This window comes from Pteropus medius, unplaced genomic scaffold (assembly GCF_902729225.1).
Source record: "Pteropus medius unplaced genomic scaffold, Ma_sr-lr_union100, whole genome shotgun sequence".
NCBI lineage: Eukaryota > Metazoa > Chordata > Mammalia > Chiroptera > Pteropodidae > Pteropus > Pteropus medius.
Genome location: NW_024355205.1, coordinates 36,608,531 through 36,621,117, shown reverse-complemented (window position 1 = coordinate 36,621,117; position 12,587 = coordinate 36,608,531). Strand labels below are relative to the sequence as shown.

The 12,587-nt window shown below is 48.1% G+C and overlaps 1 protein-coding gene and 1 pseudogene across 1 annotated transcript in view; both read left to right on the top strand.

Annotated features, from left to right (window-relative positions):
* Positions 1 to 12,587, top strand: part of DSCAM (DS cell adhesion molecule) — a 590,499-nt gene that overhangs the window by 248,294 nt on the left and 329,618 nt on the right. The window lies entirely within an intron of this gene.
* Positions 6,466 to 6,581, top strand: LOC120599055 (uncharacterized; annotated as a pseudogene).

Here is a 12,587-nt window from a genome sequence, read left to right as displayed (position 1 = left end):
GTAGCTGAGAGCGTATGAAAGCACGTGATGAGCTGGGAAGCAAGATGCCACAAGCAGAATTATACAGATCAGTAGAAATCATCCCAAATTAATCTAACCTTTATTATTAGCACATGTGTGCACAACACCTGGTAATTCTGATATCGTTTTGAAAAGATGAGGATTTTATGGAATTTTTGAACTGTAGAACATGAAATTATTTTCTCAAACAAATTTCTTGCTTTTATTCTAGTGTGTAAATAAGCATGATTCTAATACCTTGAAAACTTAATATTTAAAAATAAATAAGTATTCTACTTCCTAAACAGAAGGTGGTGACCAGTTATTTCTGACTGTGGACATAGATATCGGTGATGGAAATGCCAGCTCTGCTGGAATTCATCAATGCTCCCTTCGATCCGATTGCCTTTTATTGAAGCATGCCCATGTATAGTTTATTTCTATATCAGATTAGCTATAATACAGTGACTTCTTCCTGATCTTTTTGTTTTGTTTTATAATTTGTTTTGGTATATTTTGGGGGCAGATTTCAAGTCTTTCAGAAAAAATTTCTAAGCGTTTCTTACCAAATTCTCTTCCTAGCCTAGTTTTGTTTTGCTTCGTAACGCACGCATGAAATTTTCGTAACTCGACCAAGTGTTAAGTCACTGTTCTTGGGCCTTAGTCCTGCTTTTTAATGTCACGTGCTGTGCCATGCCGCACAGAACCTTCACTAGCTGGCTGCTGTGTTTGCGATGCCGCTTGTCGAGCAGGTCTGTCTCTAGTCTTCCTTGTCACTCTGATCCCACCGCGTATAGGCATTTGTCATTGGGACGAACGTGCACGGGGCCCCTGGGACATCAGGGACAGGCCCTAGGTTCTGAGTGAGATGAGCAAAGGGACTGGCTTCGCCCTCACAGGAAGAATAGAGAATCTAATCTGTAGGCTGACACGTGTAGGCAGGGCTCTGCCATCAAGTCTCCATTCATTAGTGTAAAAGAGAGGTGCTCTGGTCTTCACTCATCAATCAGCAGATGGCTGGGGAACGGTGGAGAGGTTCAGCATCATCTCGGGCACTGCGGTTCACTGTCCGCACTCCTTTTAAATTCTGCTTGGCGTTTTATTTTCTCGGAATCTGTGGGTGCAAATGACTGTGCCTTTGGAAACTGGAGATCCGATAAAAGCTCTTCCCTTTCTTATGTAACACGCACTAGATCACCAGTAACTTCCAAAAATAAGCAGAATTTGGCGGGGCTGGGCGGAAGGATGGAACAACTATTATCAACGAGGACACGTGGCAGTTCAGAGAGGAGGCGATGCTGATTTTGTGCTTCGGACATTAGGCAGCGTTCCTGTGTTTGGGCCCCGGTTCTTCCTTTTTTACCAAATTCTCAATACTCAGTAACCAAACCTTTGCTTCAGAAACGTAATGTTTTGCTTCAGAACACAATATTTCTGAATATTGTTTGCCATTCACCATTATTACCATTATTCCTTCTATCAAAATATTGTTTTCTGCACGTTTACATGCCACACTAGTTAGTTAGGTTATTTTAAATTTGATTTAAGTTAACCTATGCTTGAGATGTTTGTGTTTTTTGGGGTTTTTTTGTTTTTTTTTGTTGTTGTTGTTGTTGTTTTTACCATTACTAGTTTGCATTTAACAATTATAATTGAATTATTATTCTAATAGCCCAAAATCAACTTTTTGGATCTTTTTTGTTTGGGGGTTATAAATAGCATATTAACTCCCATTTAAAGTGTGGATGAAGTATGAATCTCAACATATTCCATTTTATCAATTTCATTATCGGTTTATTTTCCAAAAGCTGCAAAAGCAATGCCAGTTCGCAGGTCAGATGATTCTGAATGGTAAACACGCAAAGCTAAGATGTGCCTGGGAGTATAATGGACTTTCTTGTAGGCCTCCCCACACCCACAATAAATATTTAGGATTGTTCCACTTTAGGAAAAGAAAAATCCATCCAACTCTACCCATTTTCCCGCCACTACATTTAATAAACACCTGTGGATTTTTGGTCACAAATGTCCAGGGATTGGCACCTTTGTAGAGCAGGCCCATAAAGAGTCATCAACACAAATGCAGAGCGAAGGGAGGGAAGGGACCGAGGGATGTGGAAGTTGCCATGTCACCGTCTCTCGACAGGGCACACCTAACCATTTCCTGTAAATGCAAGTTATTTTAAAAAATGGGACAAGTATAGGAGGAGTGTGTGAGTTGCTACATGCAGACAGCAGTGTGCGTGTAAGCACGTGAGCGTCGTGCTTGTCACTCGTGAATTAAATAGAAGAGCTGCATGTGTTAACGCTGTATTAGACTCTTTTCAGAAAGAAGACCCCGGCATATAATCATGGTTGCTGTTATTTTAACAAAGAAAGTCTGTTTTTAAACAAAAGTGTAACTTCTCTAGGAGCGTGCTTTGTATTCGTAGTTAATGTCTCAGGAACAGGTTCGCAGAGCAAAAGGCATTTTTGTTCCCTGGCTTACCGCCAGATCAATATCTTCCATTTTCTATTTGGGGTTAATGTTTTAGTAACAGAGTAGGTGAAGTTTTTCTTCCCTCTAGAAAACCACCATTTCCTTGCCCACCTATAGACCCCACGTTTCGGCGAGCAGACACCCTGTGAGAAACGTAGAAAGGGCTACTGACTCTTCCTCGTCTGCTTTCAGTTGGTAATTGTTCTCGAACACCATTTAGTGCTTCATCTCTGAAGGAAGCAGACACTGTCTGAGCAGCTCGGTTTTTCCAAATAAGAGAGATGGAGCGAATAACCATCCAAACGACCTTGAATGTTTGTATCTTTCCTCTGTGAAGTCAGTGGGACAACAGATCCCACTGGCATTCTTCATGTTTGTCAGGGGAGCCGTGGATAGCGGTGGGTTCGGGAAAATGGCGTCAAACCTTCAGACTGAGGAGCTAATTAACTGGCCGACTCATTCGTCACTGCCTGTCTGAACGCCACATGTGACGGTGTGCCGCCCTCCCATGCGAGCTTGGCGGTTGGGATCAGTGGCGGGGAAGCCTTGACAATGCTCGTTTGTCTCTGAGATTTGCAGGGTAGCTTATGAAATTGGTTACATAGTTTTGAAATGTAAGCATGCACTGGATGAGGAAGAAAGCTCATCCCACCCATAAACCTTTCAGGTCTCAAAAGGAGCACAAGTTAGCTCAGGTGTTACATTCGATTTTTACTTTACAGTGGATGATTTTGTATCTTGTTTGTTTGTTTGTTTGTTTTTAATGGATCGTTGTATTGTTTTAATCATCTTCCTGAATGAAAAGGAGCCAAAGATAGCTACGTTGCTCATGTCATAGTTCCACACGTTGATTCATAGTTGTCGGTGAGTGTCAAAAGTCAGGAACGTTGTTACCACTGCATGCTCAGGGCCGGGACTTGGGATGCGTGGTGAGATTTTAAATGAGGGGCACCGCAGAGCACATCATTAAGCTTCTCCCCGAGTGATCTCACGTGATGAGCCGAGATCCCCAAAGAGCACGTTAATGGGCATCTTTGAAGCGGGAAGGTTCTGCCGGCCACCTCGAGCCTTAGCAACAGCCTGTTGTCTTAGCAACTTGGTCGTGCCTGTAAACAGGTGGAGAAATTAAGGGACTCCCAGTGTTCATCAAGCGAAGAAGGCTCATTACAGCACTGGCCATTCCACAAGGCAGAGTTTAAGAGAACAACAAGATACCGTAAAAAGAACTAAGGACGGGTCGAGAAATGAATTTATTTTAGAATTGACCAGACCTTTTTTTCTTAAGAGTCTTACGAGTGAATTATAAGCATTACTAGACTTTCCTATTGTATTTACATAACACATAAACCAGTTCAAAGTAACTGGAAGAAGGTTTTAGCGCGGGAGGATACTCACCTTCACAAAAACAGCTCTGTCCCCTCTGTTTACGTTTGCAAGGTAAAGTGGCCCGACAGCGCCATTGTGGAGCTGTGCTGGATTTCTAACAATTTCTAGACTTAGCCGCTCAAAACGGTTTGGGTCGGGCTGTACTTCCCAAGTGATGGGGGCTAAGTTCACAAAGTCCCCTCCTGCTCTTTCTTCTCAAGGCATCCAGTGCCTTCTCTGCATATCGACCACCTGTGAAGTGGGGAGGCAGGTGGTGGATGCAGTAGCCAAGTCACGGCCAGGCCTCGGTCTCTGTCTGAGTCACACAATGCCCGAGGAGCTCGTAACCACCCTGGTGTGTCCCTTCAGAGGAAGATCCGAGAGCCGGCAAGGCACACGACACCCACTAGATCTTTCTTTTTAACATAAGAAGGACTCTTTTCTGATAATAAAACGATGCATGTGTCCTTTGGGTAGGTTTAAAAGTCCAGAGAAACACCGAGAAAATCAAAGCACTTACAGTTTCACCCCCAGAGATAACTAATCAGGGACCACGCACAGTTCCAAGTTCACACCGACACAGTGCGGGCGGCGGCCCCCTAGGTCCCGCAGCTCGGGGGTCTTAAACCAAGGTTAATACTTGAAAGTATGTGCTATCTGAGTCATTTCCATAGTCTCTGCAGTTTTCCTCCAGCTTTATAAAATTGGCATCAGGCTGTACCAACAGGTCGAAGGATGCTTCTATTCTCGATACCTTACTGGGACGCCTGCCAAACGCCAGCGTTCCACGTGGAGAATTCTGTTCTCAGCGAGAGACAGGCTCTTCCTCTCAGGGGACGGGCCGAGGCGGGACCGGAGGAAGGGCTAGGACTTGGAGGGGGAACACGGAGAATGATGAAGGCGGGGCTGGAGGCCCCACAGCCGACTCTGTGTCCCTGTGGCCCTCATCACGGTCACGGCGTGAGTCCCGATGTCCATCCACCCGGCCTAGGAGTCGGCCTCCATGCCTGGCGTGGACTTGGCGCTGGGTGACGAGCGAATCCTCTTTCTTTGCTCCTCCCTCCCCCTCCTCCTCTCTTCCATCGTCTCCTCTCCTCGCTGCTCCAGGCCTGGCGGACGTCGTCTCCCGGGGCCGGCCAGATAGAACGGCGAGGGTGAGACGTCTGTGTCCCGTGGGACATTCTACCAGACACTCTAGGTGCTAATGGGAACCTCTGGGCCGTTAAGGAGTATCGGGGAGCAGCTTTCCAGGGGCCTGGAGGGGTCTGTCTGCTGGCCGGGGAACCGGTGGCAGCTGTAAGCCACTGTGGCATCCAGGGCTGATCAGCCCACGACGGCAATAAATCAGTGTGCAGTTCAGAGCTGGATTTTAGTGTGAGCGTGAAGATGCTGCCCAGCTTTAAAAAGGGGAAAAAGAACCAGGTCTCAATCTTTGCGATTTGAAAAGTCCAGAGGAACTAGAATCTCGATGTGTCCTTTAATTAAAGAGACCAACTGACAAGGACTTAAAAACTCGGGTCCCAGGCCTTCCGTGCATTTTGTTGGGGAGCCTCCTAACTGCCTGAGGTGGGCGACAGAAAAGCAATGGGCGGACAGCGTGGCCCGCGGCCGACAGCGCCTGGACACTGTTTGCGCCCGCTCACTGCTGGCTGCCCCGGCCAGTGAGATACATGCGTGTGCTTGTCAGAAATGTATGTTAATGAGGTCCTTTCTTTGATAATTCGAGAAAGCTAGCCACGGAAGTGACTGGAGTGTATTTTTCAAAAACAGTTTTCTATGCCCGCCAGATGCGTGAGTCAAGAAGGAGCATCTGTGGGCTGATAGTGGTCCTGGTTCTTGCTTAGTCTAAGCACATCACACTGTGATGAACGAGGCCTCAGGATGGGGACCCTCAGCTCGGCCAGTGGCAGAGGGGGCTCGTCTCTGTGACTCATCGGCAGCGTGGCCTTTGGCAAATCACTCTCCAGACCCTGGTTTCCTCATCTGTGCAAGTAACAGGAAATCCTCTCGTTGTGGAAGGCTGTTGAGAAGTCAGGACCAGAGAGAATCTGCATGAGTGCCCTTGGGGCGGATACTTCGTTAGCAGAAGCGGTGACCATGTACGAGCTTCTCAGTGGAGCGTTGCGGTTCTCAGCCTGCTGAGTGCCGTTGAGCTCCCCAGCAATGTCATGCAGCCTGGGGACCCCTCCTCAGAAGACTGTCTCTGAATGCGTAAGACGACGTGCCGAGTGTCACAAAGGACGTCGTTTACCAAATTCATTAACATACATGCTGGGCAGAATAGCGACTCTCGGCGAGGTCCCTGAGCTCCACCCAGGACCTGTGCTACGTTATATCACGTGGAGAGGGGCCTTAAGGCTGCACATGGAATTCATGTCACTCATCAGCTGACCCTGACATAGGAAGATTATCCTGGAATATCTGTGAATGTTTCAACTTTGCTGAGTCAGAGAATCATTTTTACTCTAAATTATGGTCACTGTTGAGTCTTTGTTGATTTAAATACTCCATTGAAACATTAAAATCTGTTTTAAGGACACGGTTCCGTAGTGTAGCGGTTAACACGTCTGCTTACACGCCGAAGGTCCTGGGGTCGTGCCCCAGTGGAGCCACAGTCCCTGGTCGACGGCCATGCCTCCCTGAACAAGCCCGATGTCTGATCTCGGAAGCTAAGCAGAGTCGGGCCTGGTTGGTACTTGGATGGGAGACCACCTAGGAAGACCAGGTGCCGTCGGCATAAATAATAATAATAAATAAATAATAAAATCTATTTTATTTATAAGTGACAATTTTTCAAAGTCTCATTTCCTAGAGCCATAGAAGCATAACTGAGTCGACATCTAATTGGTGTAAGTTGCTACTTGAAGTCACAATGCTTATTTCCAGGTGGCACGTTGACCATGAGGGAAGTCGTGGTCAGAAGCAGAGAGAGCATTTTTCACATTCGGCTAAGTGTAAACCTCGCTGTCAATTAAAGGAGGAAAAGCATCACAAAAGATTCAGAAGTAGCGTTTGTCAGATAACCCCCATTGCTCCAGTGCCAGAAGATGGTTGAGGCGGGCCCTGAAGGGGACCCAATGTCACTGTCACACGTGACAATAAGCGCACGCTGAGTCACGGAAGCCAAACCCTGTTGCACGGCGTTGGCATGCTCGCTCCGGTCCAGGTGTTGCGTACTTGGTTCCGGCGAGTCGCCCGAGCCCTCCGGCGCCCGCGCAGGACTACACGATGAGACAAAACCTAAGTCTGGACCCCTAAAATAAAAGACGCCTCCACGCAGGAGCGACTGAGATTGTTCACGTCTCGCTCATCACTGAGCGACGGTCAGGGATCTGGAAAAGGCCTTCTCCGCCCTTGGACGGGGCCCTGCCCTCCCGTGGGCATCCAGCTCGAACCTCCACGGCGTCTCCTCCTGTACATCTCAACCAAGACTGAGGGAAGTTCGACAGCAATAGACCTCAGGGCTGCACAGATCGGGCAGCACGTGGAGAATCGCAGACCGTGTGGCCTCGAGGGGTCCTGGCGACGTCCATCGTCCTCGTCAAACTTAAGAAAGTCTGAGTCACGGGCACTGGGGGGCTTGACTTCGTCTTTGAACCTGGCCGGCATTTCTCAGAACCACCACCTGATTCATCGCGTTTGGGTCCAAACAGACGTGACCTGTGTCATGTGCTGAGTTACATCCGCCCGGCAACTTCCTGTGCTGAAGTCCTAACCCCTCATACCTCAATGTGACCATACTTAAAACTGTCATTGCAGACGTAATTAGCTAAGTCGAGATGAGGTTATCCTGTAGCAGCTGGCCCCTGATCTGGTGTGACTGGAATCTTTTATCGAAAGGGAAGTTTGGACACAGACACGCACACAGGGGAACACCATGTTGAGCCAGGACCTTGCCTAGCACCTTCAGATCATAGTCCTGCTGACGCCTTGGCCTCTGCCTTCTGGTCTCCAGAACTGTTCTTTAGACGTCCCCGCCCTTTGTGGCACCAGGGACCAAAGCTCCCATGAGAATCTAACACCTGATGATCTGAGGTGGAGCTGAGGTGGTGATGCCCGCTCTGGGGAGTGGCTGCAAATACAGACAGAACTTCGCTGGCTCGCCCACCGCTCACCTCCTGCTGTGTGGCCCGGTTCCTGTCCACGGCCTGGGGGTTGGGGACCCCTGCTTTAGGCCACTCAGTGCACAGGACTTTGTTATGGTGTTCCCAGCAAACTGAGATCACCCCTTTACCGTGCTGCAACCAGATAAGACCCACAGGTGCTCATCCAGCTCAGGCATGACTCCAGGGGCATCATCCTGCAAAAATAGGCATGGCTCCTCGTGCCATAGCTAAGTCTAAGCTTCTTATTAGTCACAGCTGATCTGGTCTTACGTTTTGTTCCTCTGCTAATTGGAGAAGCTTAGTTTTTCTCGAATCTTCCCATTTGCCTGCCCCTAAGGGCAGCATAACATAAAACCCAGAGGGTTTGCAATTTGCCCAGAGCAGCCCGCTGCCAGCTGAAATCGTCTGTGAAACCTGTATTGTCTTAAAAAGTCATGTGAATCTTTATTCTTTGCCACATTATATGAGTTTGGTTTAACATGAAATAATGTTTGAAATTGCTTATCGTTAAGCAATACCGACACATCAATCAATATCTGGTCTGTGCTTATACCGTGAATTCATACTCCTTGGCACAGGGTCGCACTTCCCAGCCCCTGGGCCCTCTGTTCGGGAGCTGGGGGTGTGGTCGTCTCTGGTCCCCTCCACCCCTAACACCCTGGGCATGAGTCCCCCAGATCACTCTGTAGATGCCAAAACGGACACTTTCAGGATGAGATCATGTAAAATGAAAAGACCGCCTGCTGAGACCGCTTCACCGGATCGCGTGAAAGCTCGCGTGAGTGGCGTGTGTGGCCGCCAGGGTGCTTTGATCACGGTGGGCACCCAAGGTGTCGGGGGAGTGACTCCCATTAGATCCATGACCACGTGCCACTGCTTTCTCCATGGAAGGAATCGGTGACCAAGTCACTTAAAACCAAGGCCATTGTGCACAGCCTCACAGCACTGCGAGGGAGGTCACCCTGGACTTGGCATGGCCATCTGCTTAGACCCCTTGGTATCAACTTGGCAAGTTTCCTCACCTGTAAAAATGGGAAAACCACTCATCATGGTATCTGTGAATCCTAAATAAAATGCATGTATCCAACTGTTTAATAAACTCGGAAGAGTCGTGGGGGCATCAGGAAGCATTTGGTGCATTTCTCAAGCTACCCCGCAGGTCCTGAGAGGCGCCCAATGGGGCCGATGCACCTCGATGAACTTAAACTGGGAAGATGAGATGCTGAGAACACGAATCTTAAGGCTTCGATTATTGTAAACCTGTTCAGGGAAAGGAAGAGTAACCACACGATCAGACCGAGGCAGTTTAGTGACCTGTAGGTAAAGGGGTGGACAGAGGTCAAGTGCATTGGTCAGTTTAGGGCGATATGAACGGTTCTTTTACCAGGATGCAGGAGTTTGCATTGTTGAAGAACCAGCCAGCCCAACAGTAAAACTCAAAAGGAGGTAAGACAATATAATACAGGTGAAATCGAATAAAAAGTGATGGTCTGGTTACTCAGCAGCATGGTCCAAACTTTGGTGATGATAGCATCTAAATCCAACCCAGCTTGATCTTAGCTATTATTAAAAAAAAAAAAAAGAGTCAATGAAAGTTCTCGCTTGCTTGGTCGTGTGGAGGCGAATTTTTTGAGTAAAGACACTTGCAAAGCCCGTTGGTGAATACGGCTCACACATCTTTAGAATAAATGCACCGCGTGATGTCACAGGGGTTTGGGGGGCCGTGCACAGATGAGAGGGGCTGTACTCTAGACGCTAGCTATATGGCAGTAGCCTCTTACAAGGGACAAGGATCTCGTGGAGTTAAAATTCTAATAACAAGGGAGATAGATAAATAATTATGTATCAGGGAGGCAGTGATCAATGCCCAGAAGAAAAATAAAGCAAGGGAAAGGGTTGGGGAATGATGGAGATGGTACCATTTAAGGGGGTTGCCCATAAAAAATGAAGGAGCAAAGGAGCGAACCCCATGGGTGAAAGCGGGAGGGTCCCAGGCAGAGGGAAGACCAGGCGCCAGAGCCCGGCCATGGCTGCGTGCGGGAAAATTCAGGGCCCCTGAGGGGGTCAGTGTGGCTGAGAAGAGGTGTGAAGATGAGAGAAGAGTCGAGATCTGAGCACTGGGGACCAAGGCATGGAAGCCATGAGGACGCTGGGCTTTCTTCCCGGCGGGGTGGGCAGCAGGTGCAGAGCTGCGAGAAGGTAGATGGGCGGGAGAAGCAGACACCGTCCCTGTGCCGTTAAGTTATGTCAACCCCTGTCTCCTCACCCAGCTCCCATCATGCACCCCACTTTTCCTCGGCATCTCCCACCTGGGGCCAGGTGAGCTACGGGGTTGTCACCACGAAAACAGGGTTCTGAGAATGTTCGTGGGCTAATCCATCCCAAAGATGGCCTTTCCTTCCTTAGCCCCGGGCCCACTTCGAGCTGTGGGACCTGTCTTACCTGCTCTTGTATTGGTTGCTATAGGTTTGTATGTTTCTCATCATTAGAAATATACGGGAGACTCCTAAATGAGGGCTCTTTTTAAAATCCGTATTTCCCATCTGTACACAGAAGACACATAACCAAACATCAGTGCCTTTCGACAGAGCACTAAGCTGCATGCCTTAAAAAATGCGTTCTCGTAAGAAAAGGGGCCATTCACGATGACCTCGATGAGAATAAGATCGGCACGTTCTCAATGGCGACCATTTTTATATATCACAGTGAATAAAAATAACATAATTTTTAAAAAGTAAGGACCCAAGAATTAAATCGGAAAGGGAAGCAACAAAATGAAACTCACAGGAGTAACACTAAATATAACATGCTGGGTGGGAACTCCTCATTTGTCCTTGGCCTTTGGGACAGAAGTAATGACTTCGCACACAGAGATGGTTGTGAGATTAAACGCAGAATGCCTAGTTAGATTTGGGTGTCTGATAAACAATATATAATGTCCATATAAGCATATCCCAGATATCACATGGGCCATAATCACACGGAAAATCAGGTACTGTTTATCAGAAATTCGCATGTAAGTGGCGCCCTCTGTTTTTCATTAGCTAAGTCTGGCACCCGACATGGAAGACAGGCCGGCTCATCTCTAGGTTGTGTGAGGCGAGTCGTTTTTGCACCGGCAGCGAGAGGTTGGGTTGAGGATCCCCGCGATCACCGTTCTCTTTGACCTTGCTCTGTTTGAGAGGAGTGACCTCGGCGGCACGCCTTCCACCTGTCTCCCCGGAGCCAGCCTGTTCTGGGCCCGGGAGGGTGGACGCAACACATCGATGGGCTCCCTGGGCATGTGGTTCCCTGGGCATCTGGCCCCTGGTGGGTCTTGCTGATGGCAGACACACGCAGGAGACGGGGGGCCGGCCAGAGAGGCTGCCAGCGTGTTTTATTTTACCGGCTCCCCCCCTGCTAGGTTCTGGCTCCCGTTGGGCTCCCGTTGGGCTCCCGTTGGTCTAAGGGGAGGTGACAGCCATGGGCAGTGCACTAACTTAGTAAACTGTCCCTTTTCTAGGTTCTCCTCAAATTACTAGGCTTGAGAGTGCCATCTTTTCCCTTCCTGAATCCTTTTGTGACAAAGATGGAATCAATATCCAAGGTCAAGGGTTGTATTCATGATCATGAAAGCATGAATTGCACCCCCTCAAAAAAAATTGGCAAAAAAATGTCAGAGTTGGCGTGGTGGCTCTGCCATTCAGACACTGAGATCTCGATGGGCACTTAATCTCCCTTATAAAACGGATATCAACTCCTGAAAGGTCCCCGGAAGAATGAGTAGAAATGAGAGTGTTAATCCGCCAAAAGAAATACAAAAATAAGCTCTGTGGAAATAAGCAGTTTATCCCAGGAATGCCCATTTCTTCCATAAAGCAAGACCGGAAATTCTGTCATTAGAAAACATTTGTACTCAAGCGGGTTCCAGAAACTTTGGAAGTCAAAATTTTTAGTAAGTGAAAAGGCCAAAGCTGTCGAACGAGTCGCAGCTTGTCTGGAACCGTCCTTCCCCACAGTCCCTGCTCCTGGCCGCGCCTCCCTCCCAGGGCTCCTGGAGTTCTCCCCAGAACGGCCCCCAGCGCTTCGTGTCCAGCTCAGACTCTTGGATGACTCCTTCTACCACCTAGTAGATTTGCAAACAATACTTGCTAAACCCGATTGTATTTCAGCTCCCTCCACCCAATGGTTTTAGCAATGGAGAAATAAATTCCTCAGTTATGTCTCTAAACTTCTCGTAGGATTAGCAGGCCTATTGTGACATGGCCCCTTCTGCCTGGTAAAGGAGTCACACCTTGCAAGTAGGTGGATTCTTAATCGAGAACTAAGATCTTTCTTTAGAGGCTGGCCAAACTGGAAGGCTCCAGCTCAGGTCATCCTCTGTGTAGCAGAGTTCTAGGCTTTTCTTGGCTTTGACCAGAGTATCTGAGCAAGGTAGTAGAAGGGCAGGAGAGAAGTCAAGAGAAAGACTAACTGTTCTTGTCAAAACTAGCCAAACCTGATAAGTTTTGTGGCTGGAATTACTTGTCCTGCTGAGCTAGGATCCCTCAGCAGATGACTCCACATCTGACATGCTGGGTATCACTCTCTCATCAAAATATAAACAGAGATAAGAGTTTCTTCTCAAATCTTTTATAGTTTCTAAGTATTCGTACACT